At 35.1% G+C, this 14,011-nt stretch overlaps 1 protein-coding gene across 4 annotated transcripts in view; it reads right to left on the minus strand.

The window, feature by feature from the left end:
- The window catches only part of LOC124365108 (rho guanine nucleotide exchange factor 7), a 120,491-nt gene extending 111,139 nt beyond the window's left edge, over positions 1-9,352 (minus strand). For 2 of the 4 annotated variants that reach the window (XM_046821050.1, XM_046821049.1), the window contains exon 1: positions 9,031-9,352. The gene's annotated coding sequence lies outside the window, so the exon portion shown is untranslated. The remainder of the gene's footprint in view (positions 1-9,030) is intronic. The other 2 variants (XM_046821051.1, XM_046821052.1) reach the window with 2 other exon arrangements.
- Positions 9,353-14,011: the final 4,659 nt, after the last annotated feature.

A 14,011-nucleotide genomic window follows, 5' to 3' on the forward strand; every position in this document is an offset into this window, starting at 1 on the left:
GTAGTCAGTTGCTCTCCGGGTGTTGTGGGAGTGAGTATCCTTAGCTCTTGGTAACTCCATTTCAACTGTCTGGACAACTACAGAGTAGATGTACAGTGCTATGACAGTCATGAGTTTTAAAGTCTTAAAAGCTTCTCTGCAGCTTTCAAGTGGTCCCAGATCTGCCAGTGTCCTTATTGCCTTTTTTTGGAGGAGTAAAATCTTGCTAATATTATGGGCAGATGTTCCTCCCCATACTGATATACCATACCTTATATGGGATTCAAAAACAGCATGGTAAGTTGTCTTTGCCGCTTGCAGTCCTCCTATCCTCTTAATTCTTCTTACTGCGTAGATTCCAGATCCAAGCTTTTTGGTCAAACTGTTAAAATGATCAGTCCAGGTAAGATCACCATCAATCACTATGCCTAATAGTTTTGATTGTTTTTCTATTGTGATTTTTGGACATTAGGAACTTGATCTTGTCTTCTGCTAAAATTAATTTGGGTGGTCTTTGTTGGGTTAATTGCCAGGTCATTTTTCAGGCAGTACTGCAGAGTTTTGTTTGTTGATGTGACAATGTCTGCATGCAGGCCCAGTGTGGAGTCATTTTTTATAAGAAGGGTTGTATCATCTGCATACATTATAGTTTTTACATTATCAGTGTTGATATAATGTGAAAAATCATTAGTAAAAAGTACAAACAAAAATTGACCCAATACTGAGCCCTGTGGGACTTCTCTATTCACTGGAGCTGTTTTGGATCTGTAAGTACAGCTTTGTCCATTTGCAATTTTCTGTACTTCAACAATATGCTTGCGTCCCTCGAGATAGCTAGCCACCCAGTCATTTGCTCTGCCTTGAATCCCTAGTGCGGACAGTTTCTTAAGAATCAGCTCATGCCCCAAGCAGTCAAAAGCCTTACTGTAGTCTAATAGGACTGCTGATACATAATTATTGTCTTCAAGTTGGTCAATGACGTATTCAAAAGGCTTGTGATGGCACTGATTGTAGATTTTCCTCTGAGGAAGCCGTGCTGACTTTTTGTTATTAGGTCATAGTGTTCAAGGTGGACCAGCATTCTCAAAAGTGCAATCTTCCCTATGATCTTTGAAAAGGTGGAGATCAGTGAAATTGGGCGATAGTTTTCTGCTTTGGTTGTGGAGCCTTTTTTGTGTTTAGGGTAAATTTTGGAGAGTTTCAAACCAGATGGAAATTGGCCAAGATTAAATGATTTATTTACTATGCTTACAAGTGGGGCTGCTAAATGTGTTGCACAGTGTTTTACTACTTTTGGCGGAATTTCATCAACACCACAAGAGAGTTTGAATTTCAGTGACTGAATAACTCTTAGTACTTCACTGGATTCAGTAGGAGTTAGATTTAGTGGTTCACCTTGATATAAGGTGAAGGCATTTCCAGTTAGGGGGAGTATGTTATTGTTTTGAATATCGTTACGGGATTTTTCAAGTGTTGTGTCTGCAATCTGTGCGAAGTAGAGATTTAGATGTTCGGCTATAAGATATGGATTGTTTTCTATCTTGCCATCTATTTCTAAACTCGATAAAGAACTGCATGATAGTTTGTTTTGTTTTTCTGAATTGATAATCTCCCAAAGAGCTTTGGACTTGTTGTTTGATTGAGCTATATGTTCAGCGGCACTGTTGCGTTTAAGGGTTCTAAGTTTAATGTCATACGCTTTTTTTTTTGTAATCATCGCTATCCTGTCGCTTTCATTCCCCGTCATTTCATACTTATAGTGTGCTCTAAGGAAGTCATCTTTCATCATCATAACTTCTTCATCATAGTAGACCTTAAGCTTAGATTTACGTTTTGTTCTAGTTCTTTTCTTTGGGCAAGCATGATCCAGTGTTCTAGCCATTATGGTTTGAAATGATTTGAAGGCTTCTTCTGCATCAAGGGCATTGTGAACGGAATCCCAGTTTTCTAATGCAAGTGTGGCTTTCATGTTTTCAAGGTTTCTCCTACTAACTGTAGATTCTTTTGAATGAGCTTCTATTTTCATGTGTACGTTTTAATCCTAGATGGAAGCTACATGATTGTCCTAAATGGTCAGATATTCCTGTTTCAGTAATTGAAAAGCTTACTTTATCCTCTGATAGGTTTGTACATATACAGTCAATGGATGATCTTGAGTTGTGAATTATTCGAGTTGCCGGCAGTGGAAGATGTCGGAGTCCGTAAGTCAGTAAATCCTCTTCAAACAGTGTGTTGTCAGTATTTTCAGTAAGTCTGTCAAAGTTAACATCACCCATTAAGACTAGGGATTTATTTTCAGCTTGAATGGATGAGAGAACAGAAGAGATGGTGTTTATTGCCAATCTTGCTTGCCCTCCTGGTGGTCGGTAGATTCCAAGCACATATATTGTGTGTGATTTAATAATAAATTTTGCTAATGCAGCTTCACACACGAGTTCTAGACAGTGTTCTGATATGTTAATCTCTTCTGCTTCAATGTTTGCTGTATCTTTGATGTAAATGGCCACTCCACCTAATTTGTGATCTTCCCGACAGAACTTTGTAACCAATGAATAAACGTCAAATTTTGTTCGTAACAGGTTGTTAGTATTTAATCCATGTTCAGTTATTATTAAAATGGTTGGGTTATCAGTATTTAAAATGTGGTTAAGCCTATCTATTTTCTTAGATAGTCCTCTTACATTTTGATGGTAAATTATGAAGTCATTTTGTACTGTTTTTTTAGTAGGTTGGAGTTCAGAAAAATTCGGGGACTGTGCCTGGTCTGGTTTATTTTCTTCTTGGTGTGAGTGTTGTCTAAAAAAAGAGAGGGATGTTTGGTTTGATGGCTGTTGATATTTCTAACGAAAAACTGTTCATAAGTTTCGTTTTCTCCTAGCTTTTGGGATGTCACTGGTGGGCACCTCTTCACTTTTAAATAAGAACCAGTCACGGGGCTAGTTTTCTCTGGTGGTGTTTTAATCTGTTTTTCTGTCGGGGTTTGGCTGATTCCCCCAGTTAATCCAATTGCCTGAGAAGTTGTCGGATGGCTGGATTCCTCTGTCAGCGTTGTTGTAGACAGTTTTTCTGTCGGGGTTTGGCTGATTCCCCCAGTCAATCCAGTTGTCAAGTGGTAGAGATCCTCTGTCAATGGTCTTGGTTTACTTTTTGCTACCTGTTGGGAAACATTAAACAAATTTTCTTTTTTACCAAAATGTTTAGGTTTTTTAATGCTAGTGTAAGATTGGCCCTTTGGTTTTTGCTTGTCTTTATTTGTTTTACTGCAGACAGGGCAAGGGACCATTTTAATCTTATGCTGTTCCGGGTTGGGATTGTTTTTGAGCTTATCAGGTTCCCTTACTGTGTGTTCCATTTCTTCTTGCCTCTTTCTTAGCTGTGTTACTTCTAAGAGGAGTGGTGTGGTCAAAGTAGTAGTAAGATATCCATCGAATGTTTGAGTTTCCGAAGTGTCGTAGCATTTTGGTGTTGGGGTCTCATTAGCTATTTCTTGTTGATGATTTTTTTCATCGTTCAGTTTTAAAAGGGATTTCTCCAAAATGCTTATCTTTTCTGAGTACTGTAAAATAAGGTGGCCTTGAGTTTGATCGTGTTCTTCAAAGATGTTTTGTATTTCTACTTGTTGCAGTTTACTTTTTTCCAGTTGTAGAAGAGTGTCCTGCAGTTTTACCTAGAGAGCTTCAATTTCATTGATATATTTTTCCTCATTAGCTAGCAGATCTTCCAATTTAGCTTCCATACTAGCCAGGTTTGCTTTTAGGATAGAGTTATGGGATTGTATGTTCTGGTTGTCTTGCTTAAGTCTTGAGTTGTCTTTAAGTTGGTCATTTTCCAGCAACAAAGCATTTCCAGCCTCTGCAGCTAAAGTCAATGACGTTTCCAGGTCACGTTCTTGCGTTTCGTGTTCTTTTAATTTTGATTTCACCTCCTCAAGCTCTGGTATCTGACTGGTTTTCTTTGGTGAAGGAGCATCTTCCTCAACGGAGGGGTTATCAGGAGTCTTAACTGTTGTACATTTAGTACAAGTCCATAAAGTAACATCTGACTTGGTAATTTTTGTGAGTTTTCTCTCAGGCCTGTGCACTTTATACCAGCGTATTTGACTCCAATACCACACTCACCGCAGGGAAAGTTTGTTGGTGCCATTACATAAAAAGGATAGTACAGTTTATATTAGGGGGAAAAGAAGGTATTACTACTATAAATTAATAAATGGTAAATTATAGCCAAGATTTAACTGTGAATTTAAATTATAGGATTTCAAGCTCTTGATAATTATTGTTGTTTATAATACTGCAGTACATGAGTTTTACTTTTTTTATACTAGATTTGGCAGACTTCTAGTGGTCAGGGTAAAAATATGTCAGGTCAATAAAGGGAGCGGTTTTTTATACTAGATTTGGACTTCTAGTGGTCAGAATTAGTCAGAGGTTGAAAATAAATGTGTTTGATTTATGGGTGATCAACTTCTTGTCACTGCCAGATAGAAGCAGTATAGTGTTACACACCCAGACATGAATCGTTATTTGACATTTTGCTCCTACTGATTACTAGATTAGCGTAGAACAATATTTCGTCAATATAAAACAGGAATTGTCTTATCGCAAACCCCTCCCTATCCTCAGACAGAGGTCAAAGTCGAGCAGTCTAGTAGATAACGTGATTGCAGAGTCTCCTACATTTCTCTAAACACAAAAATTCAACAAAAACAAACATTACCAAACAAAAAGTAAACTCTTTATTGAAAAAACACACAAAACTTGTTTTTATTCTTGATCACACTCCGCCACCCAAAATGCTTAGGTGCTGCCCCGCGCTGATGTCAACGACAGAAAAACATCCCTCGAGATAGTACCTATCAGTAAAATATCAAATTTATTCTAGAGGGGCTGATCAGAAATATAAATTGAATTGTAATGGAAAGGCAATTATGTACCGTGCAAAAAAGTTAAATAATCATGTGATGCCGCGCGGCCTGCTGTAATCGGGATTCTCGAGAAAGATAAGATAACAGCGACAACAATACCGATCACAATACCTGGAAATGCTTGTCGATTGATGTAATTTTGTAATTAAAGAGTTGTTTTTTCGTTCTATCATGTTTGTTTCTATAAATTTATATTTTTGTGTTCTTCATATTGGTGTGGTCAGTATAATCCCAAAGTACCATGTTCTGTTTGTATGCTGTGTCTGGATATCTGTAAATGGTATTTATTTACATTAGCGTGACCATGGAAAATGGACTTTTTTTCATGGGTTGGGCATTTATAGCCAAGTATTATTATCACAGGTGCATATGAACTGGGGGGAAAGTATATTATTGTATTATATTGATGCCTTTCAGACATTATTGCGTTAAGGAGCAGGGGTATCACGTGATCTGGGATTCGACTTTTGCGAGCTCGAGTTAATTTTTTTTCTAAAAGAGCAAGCAGTGCGCAGCGGGCAGGCATCGTTGACAGGATTAACGTATTAGTCAGACTCGTCTTTACGAATTGCTTCCACGTGAGATACCGAACATCCAACACAAAGGTGTGCCATTACCACTACTGAACTAGGAGGTTAAGAATAGATGTGGAGGAACAACAGTAGTTCAAAATGGCGTCCCTTCTTTATTTGAGTAATACCAAACTGTCAAATATGGATAGTGTTGCCAGAGGTACGATAATTATCGTAAAGGTATGATAATTTCATTGATTTTATACGCCGGTAAGATACACGATGGGTAGTTATTATCGTACTATGAAAGATTTTTGACAAATTTATACAAGTAACAAACCAAAAGTTAATTATAACATAATTTATTATACGAACATAACATACTTTTTCATTAAATGTGTTTGGTACGATTATTTTATATGAAAGTACGATAATTTCTCGTTGTTGGTATGATAATCAGTTTTAAAATCTGGCTATACTGAGTTTGAGCAGACGCGGAGTTATAGGAAACTGTCAAAAACGGAGTTTTCAGAGGATTTAAAAAAATCGTAGCTCCTTTGATTTTTGTTGCCGACTAATTTTTTCTTCAATATTGTTTTCAGGAAAAATTGTAGTTTTCAGGAAAAAAAATTAACATACCTTTCCATGGTCACGTTAATGTAAATTGATACCCTGTAAATATTATCTGCGGCTGGGACTGATAGCGTATCTGTTATTTGAGCACTCCGGGGCAGAAGTCAGTGCTTCACTAGATATTGTGTACTGTAGTTTGGATCGAGTGAGTGCGTGACGATCATGGATCAACCATCCACTAGTTCGACCAATCGTAGTGAATTGGTGTGTCGGAGTGTTTTGTCGGGCATGTTAAGAGTTTACGTTTCAACCGAAACGAGATTTACCTACTTTTTTATAGAACATGGAATTTTTAATGAGTGTATTTGTTCATCGTGCGGTCGCGTATTGTTTTCAAACCGGAAGACTTTGATGTTTCGTTGCGACAGAAAAATTCATAAAAGTTGTAAAAAATTAAAATGTTGTAATTTTTTAAATCGGCCCGGACAGGTTCCTTTTTTAACCCTTTATAGGGCAAACAATAGTTTTTGCCATTTTGCTGGAAAGCTCTCCGGTCGAAAAAATCAACCACCCTGAAAATCTTGAAAATGACCAACCACTTTTTTACCATGTTTTACATTTTTAACGATTTTGTTTCATTGTAAATGCTAACACTAGACATTACAGATCACTAAATATTTTTTTTTATGTTTATTTAATTTTTTAGAGGGCGGTTGAATTTTTCAACCGGAGAGCGTTTCCCGCAAAATGAACTATGTATGTGTTTGCCGGTTTAAAAATCAACCACTTAGAAAACTTATGAAATTGAAGGAACAATTAAAACAATAGATTTTAGCAAAACATAAAAACTACCTTTTATTTATACAGAATTTGAAAATTGCACAATATTGTGATACAAAATCTTGTCAGGTGGTACATATTTACACCTTTAAAACATATTATATAAAATTGGCCATATTTATATATGAATGTACCTATGTAAAAAAGGAAAAAACAAATATAAACATTTAGTTTAGATAATAAAATACGAGTATAAATGACACTTAGTAAAAAATTAAAAAGTCCTCCAAATAATACGTATGCTTCTGTGTAACGATATCCTAATGTTACTGTTTTTGAACAACTAATCAGTACTATGGAACGGGGCAAAAACACGCCTTACATAGTGCAACCTTGCAAGTGGAACATTCTATACTTGATCTTTTGGGCTTGGCTGTAGTACTACATCTGGCACATCTTCTACTTGATGTAGCAACAGGAAAATGTTCACCCACATTTCTAATGTTGACAGTTTTTCCTATTCTTCCACCAACTTTCTTTCCTCTCTTACAAACCGCTGGCGAGTTTGTTGTTTTTCCGGCTGGTAAAATTTCCAATTAACTCTGCACCAAGTTTTTCTTCGGAACATCAGATGTTTCATCACTTTTTGTTTGTTTTGTTTAGCTATATACCTGTACAAAATAAACGAATTTACCATAAACAGAATCCAACAGAAAGTAGAATATTTTAATCCACCATTTCTTAGACTTTTAGGCAATACTATAGCTGGACAGTAAATGATCAAAATGATCTACACCACCCATGTACAGATTATAATCGGCCACAGCTCGAGCGCATTTAACTTTAACTTTTTCACCCCCTTTTATTTCTTCTCTCAACCTCAGTAAAATCTTCTGGGTCGTGCATATTTGAGATTATTTTTACAGACTTTTCCCTCTATCCTTCCATTTTCACCACAGATATCTCACCATCAGCCGCAAAATCGCCGCTATCCTCCCATATTGAGTTCTTTATCCTTTTTTTAGTAGTTCATTAGGAAATTCTTTTTCGGTCACTTTGAATAGTTGCATTGCACAGCCAAATATTGATTTGCTTGTCATTCTCTTGAACAAAGGCAAGCTTGAAAAAAACCTATCGAAAAATATTATTGTACTTTTGGCCTAATATCTTGCCTGCACTGACTATTTATATCTTAAAACGCCCTAATTTATCTTTTGTCATAATTTTAAAGTGTTATACTAATGTATGTAAAACTCTGAGGACTATATATATTTTTTTATAAATATTTTCCAATGTCATGATTTTTAGGTTAAGTGTAGAATCAAAGACAAAATTGTAGTTAAATAATTTCAAGTGACGGTGACAACGATAAATGACTGACAAATCAAATGCCTAAAAACATTATAAATAAAAATTAAAGTTATTACAAAGAACTTCATATTTACCTGTCAGGAGATAAATTTGATATTAACTCGCTATTACACCAACTGCTGCTTGGTTCACGAGCTGGAAAGGTCTCTGGTTGATAAATCAACCATTTGCCACTCTTCAGATTAAAACTGACAACAGGAAGCAACAGGCTAGCTGCACAAAATTAGTAAGCTTCCATAAAACCTACCAAGCTACAGGAAAACAACAAGAACGACAACTGCATGCTCTGTCACCGAATTATGAACCATATTGTAAATGGTTGAATTTTTAACCGGAGACTGTTCCCGCAAAAGTAATAAAATTTCCTTGCCCATACAAAAGGCAAATTAGGTGGTTGATTTTTTCAACCGGAGACTGTTAAAGGGTTAAAGAACACGCTTAGACATATTTTGGTTTGATGACCACGTTGTTGCATTTGAAGCCACAGAGACAACGCTATTATTTCGTTGGAGTTTGGCGTTTCTGCACAATCTGTGGAACACATTAATGGTAAGTGTTCTCTATTAATGTCCTTTGCATTACAATTCAATTTATATTTCTGATCAGCCCTTCTAGAATTTGATATTTTACTGATAGGTACTATCTCGAGGGATGTTTTTCTTTTATTGATATTTATAAATAATTGTTTGGCCTGCCTCTTTAAGAACACATAGCCCAGAATATTGTACAAAAGGATTAAGATAATATTAATAAATCCTACACATAATATCTAATTAACAGCTGGCCCTATTTTGATATTAAGCATAAACTGTAACATAAATTGAGATAGGCCTAGGCTAAATTTAATAGTATTATTTTAAAATGTACTTGAACTGCAAAATCTTATCTTACCTTAACTTAATTCTCTTGGAGAGTAGTCAATTACTTGGTATGGAATCACTGCAGCATTGAAAAGTTAAATATGAAAAGGTCACGTCACTGTCTGCATTTATGGGAACATTTATTAGCTACAGTAGGCCTTTATTTGGAACACTTTGGTCAACCTAAAATCAATACAAGTTACAAACTAAACAATTATTATGACTTAAATAATAACCCTCTTTTGTCTCCCAAATACTAGTCTATTCAACTACCTCAATTCTACAAGCAAGAAGCAAACATTAATAATAGAAAGAATTAACAATCTATATATTAACTTATGTAAACAGCTGATTCTGTGTAAAACAATGTTTCCAAAGACCAACAACCAACTACTGGGTAGCAGAATAGATTTGATTTTGTATGTAACTATATGTTTATTGATAATTGATGTCAGCCGTTCAGCTTAAAGATGGTTCTTATCTGTTAGCTAGACTTAATCTATCACCATACAATGCTAATCCTATGTAGACTTATCATCAGATAATAAAGACCTCTTGTGTCCAGTCTCTGTGACAAAATCAGTTATTCTACAACCTACGCCCTGGTTTAAGTTGGTACCTCTTAAAAACCGAGATATCAATTCACGTGGTAAATATCTTAGGTCTAGAAACGTCTTCTCTACGATCATAAACATCTGGACATAAATGTCTACACGAACCTTATTATTTACATATATAATCAATCTGTATCTGTAAACTAGGTTCCGGTATATAATTCCACTATACAAAGTATAGACTAGAAAAACACTGACTAGACTTAATTTCAGACCATCACGAATACATGAGTTCAGCATCTAGAGTATGTTCCTCTACACAACATCTGTAAAACAAATTTAGATCCTAAAAGGGCTAAAACTGTTATTGAAGCCGAAACAAAAGCAAATTTTGTTGAACAGTTCTTAAAACTCAACTGTTTTCAGTCGTAGGGATTTCTTGATATGGATTATCGAAAAAGTATAGACTGAGTTTTTAATACGTTTAGCAAGAGAGTTAGAGTCACAATCAAAGCACTTAACTTTGAGGAAGAAATCGCTCGACAAGAAATATAAACAACTTTCTATTAAAGTGATTACAATATATTTTCCTACATCCATAATCAATACAAACTGCTATCTGACAAATCTTAAATGAATCGCTTTTACTGACGATAAGCTCAATAGCAACTCATACACCCGATATGGACAAATTTTTCGAGAATTTAGTGTCGAAAAAGGACGATCAAATTCTGATTACAAGAACTGTTCCTCAATCATCATGCGTTTTTCGAGGCAGATCAACCGTCACCAATCTAGACATTCTACATAATAACATAGTGTAGGCGTTCAAAAGATTTGAGCAGGTGGGCGCTTTATACTTAGACTTTTCCAAAGGGTTCGATAAGGTTAATAATCCTCTCCTTATTAAACAGCTTGAGGTTTGTAAAATCACAGGTAATCTTTTGAAATGATTTTCAAGCTATTGTCTGATCACCAATTGTCAGTGACGTTTGCTTCCTTAATCTCGCAACCCTTCGCATTAGTTTCTGGTGTGGCTCCAGGGATCGCATCTAGGACCAAAGCTATTTAATATATTTATCAACGACATTGCCCGTACTCTGGAAGCTAATACGTTACATTTTCCTGTGACATCGAAGACGTTTAAGGCGGTTAAACATCCTGATGATTGTAATGTTCTTCAAGACGACTTGGCTGCGGTAAAAGAATGGTGAGATCACACCAGTATGACGCTATGTTTAGCATTTACATTTCACATGGTTAGATCACTGTGATCTGTTTGAAGTATAGACACCGACCTTGAATGCCGATGCTCATATTACTAAGAAGTGCTTGCAAGCCTCCCGAGCCCTTGTTTTATAAGAAATCCTCTAAGCTATTTAGTGATCCTGTTACACTTGGAACGTTGTATTGTCCAATGGTAAAGCTGATTGTCAAACATGCCTCTGCCGTCTTATCCTCATCAAGTCCTCGCACCAGTCATCCGTGAAAAGTGATATCCAAAGGATTCAAACAGAGTTTTTACGTTATCTGAGTGTCCGAACTGGCCTTTTGTACATAGAGGTCCCTGTATATTATCTGGCTGAAGCGTTATGTCTTCCACCTTTGGCAGCAAGAAGAAATGTCTAATATCTAGTGTTTCTTTACAAAAATTATCAATGATCTGCTTAATTGTCATGAGTTGCTCGAACGTGTGTTTTTCGTTTGCTTTCTCAAACAAGATCCAGACAACATTTTGGTAGACTCCATCGTGTGACCAGTTGAATCGATTTATGTTAAAAGGGCGCAAGTCCGCAACAATTAACAGAAAACAATATAAATTATGTAATTTTCAACCTGCTGTAAAGTTCAACCATGATAAATTTACATGTAGTGGTTTAAATTAACCTAAAATGTGATTGCATTTGAATACATTATTTTTAAAAGAGTGTAAGTTCAAGGCAATTCATGGGCAACTTATTGTTTGAAAAGTTATATATTTTATTTAATGTAATATTTTAAAACCTTTATAAATTACTTAACTTAAAATAAATGAACGTAAATAAAAAGTTTAAAGTCAAAAATTTAAAAAAAGTCATGGTCACAGAAGAGAAACTGACGGTGTTTTGCCCTTTAGGCTACATTCTTAGTTTTCTGAATTTTCATTGTCAGTTTCATCCTCATAGTCACTGTCTGGTCCATCATTGTTGTAGGCCATTTGTACAATTCGTCATAGAAAGCAGATTACACAACAGGTATATATTCCTACAGTTTTAATATGTCAGCAAGCTTTTTCCTGTTTTATGGGAACTTATTTTGTGGATATGCGTGTTGAGTTGGGGGGAAACAAGCTTCATTTTGATCATGAAGAAATTATGATAAATGAGGTTATTGACAATTGAGGTTAAGGTTATTGTTACAAACTACCTATTTAAAAATATTGCATTCTTTTTAGCAAAATTTTCACTTCCATTATCGTTTTAAATACGTGCTTTTGTGTAGTATTGCTTTATCCACGTTTTAAAATCGAGGATTTTGTCTGCAGTAAACAAAGTTCCAGAGAATTTTCCTGGAATTGAAGAACTTTTCTCTACGACGTCTTTTACTTCTTCAGGTTTAAATAATCGGTCACATCTCCTTAATGCTTTCGATACCAAACCAAAATCCCTGTCACAGGGTAAAAAAAACTGTGACTTGGTATAGGAAAGAACTGATTTTAAACTCCTTGCTGTTCGTGAGGTATAAACAAAATCTCGATAAGGCCTGATTTTTACTTTGACCTCTACGGTGTCACAATACAGATGCAACTCAGTGTACTGCGGAGAAACCGATTTCAAATATTCCATTGAAAAGATACATACCTAATTGGGACCTTTTTGACTATTTCTTCAACGTATAAATAAATAGGACTTCTGTTTTCTTTAATATTTAGTATGCAAAAGAGGTTAAGGGATAACTGTCTCATATAATATAGTTCCTGAATAGGCATTTTAGGAAAACTGATTGTTTTCATGTAGTCAAATGTAAGAGCTAAAACATGATCTTTATTTCATTTTTTCTCCATCGAGCTTAGTGTAAAACTTTTTACTTTTTCTTAAGTGAACTAACTTTTCTATCACAGGAGCCATTTTGACATATTCGTTCAGGTGGGATGATTTGATTTCTACATTAAGCCCTTCACAAACAGTACAAATATCTACTTGACACCTTCCAAACCTAAAAATTGAAATCTTCCCTGTAGTACAACCAATAAAAAAGTAGGTAGGTTATGAATATTTATAGAGCTTGTTTGAGGGTGTAATTTTATATCAAAATTGTCTCTGAAGCAAATAAGTCTTAGGCGTTTATACTTGGTGTTCATACTAGTATTTTGGTGATAAAAGAGAAGAATTGATAGTGTGCTCTTGTGGGTTGATTGGAATATTTTAATGAGTGGAGAAATATTCCCTTAAAACATCATCAACAAGGACGACTGGTTTTATGCATTGTTGGTTGAAGTTAGGTAATCTAGATGAGAATGAATACTTGTATTTTGAAGTATTTTTGAAAATATCAGTGGTGTTGATGCTGTCGGAACAATTTTGCTTATTTATATTTCGGAGGGTAGTATTGTTTGAGGTTCTATTCTATCTTTCAATACGTTTCCACAAAGCTTGGAGTCGTTTGTGAAGTCATGATTAGCTTTTGTCACATATTTGAAGAAGATTAAATTCCCAGTAGTAATTGAGTCATTCTTCAATTATTGGACTGAGTTCCATAACATCATAGTTGTTAGGTAGAGTGAGAATCTTCCAGAAAGGAGTTTCTGAGGTGTTATTTTAATACTGATGGGGATGAAGACATCTGGGGATACGTTTATTTATTTAACGGAAACTCAGTACATCACAATATGCATCCAATATTTTGAAAAAATTACACATATTGGCTATATACTACAAGGATTTTCGTTATCTACAAGCATTAACAAGAAGCGATTATGCAACATTCAATAATAATCAACAACATTAATCATGCACAACAAGTAGCAATCGTGCACAAGAAGCATCCAAGTCCAAACAAAATTCAGCGTATTAACAACCAATATCAATATTATAAGTAATATCAATACGATAACAATAACTATAATATATAATATAACAATATACGATAAATATAATAAAAACAATAACAACAATTATTGTTGGATGCGGATGCGTTGGGCAGAGCACATAGATTACGGTACATGAAAAACAAAAATTAAGAAAATTTAGTATTTTTGTATTTAGGCAGCTACGTGAAATTTTAAATTTTAATGAATTGAAACTTGCTTATTTTGATTATTGTCAATCAATGTTATTGGTTGGTATTATAGCTTGGGGTGGTGCCTATAAATCAGTATTAGAACCTATAAATGTTGTCCAAAGGAGCCATTCTTAAGACTGCCCTGTGTAAAGGTAACCGTTTATGCATCATCTGCACTTTTTAATGATATGGGTTTTT

This window comes from Homalodisca vitripennis, chromosome 6 (assembly GCF_021130785.1).
Source record: "Homalodisca vitripennis isolate AUS2020 chromosome 6, UT_GWSS_2.1, whole genome shotgun sequence".
NCBI lineage: Eukaryota > Metazoa > Arthropoda > Insecta > Hemiptera > Cicadellidae > Homalodisca > Homalodisca vitripennis.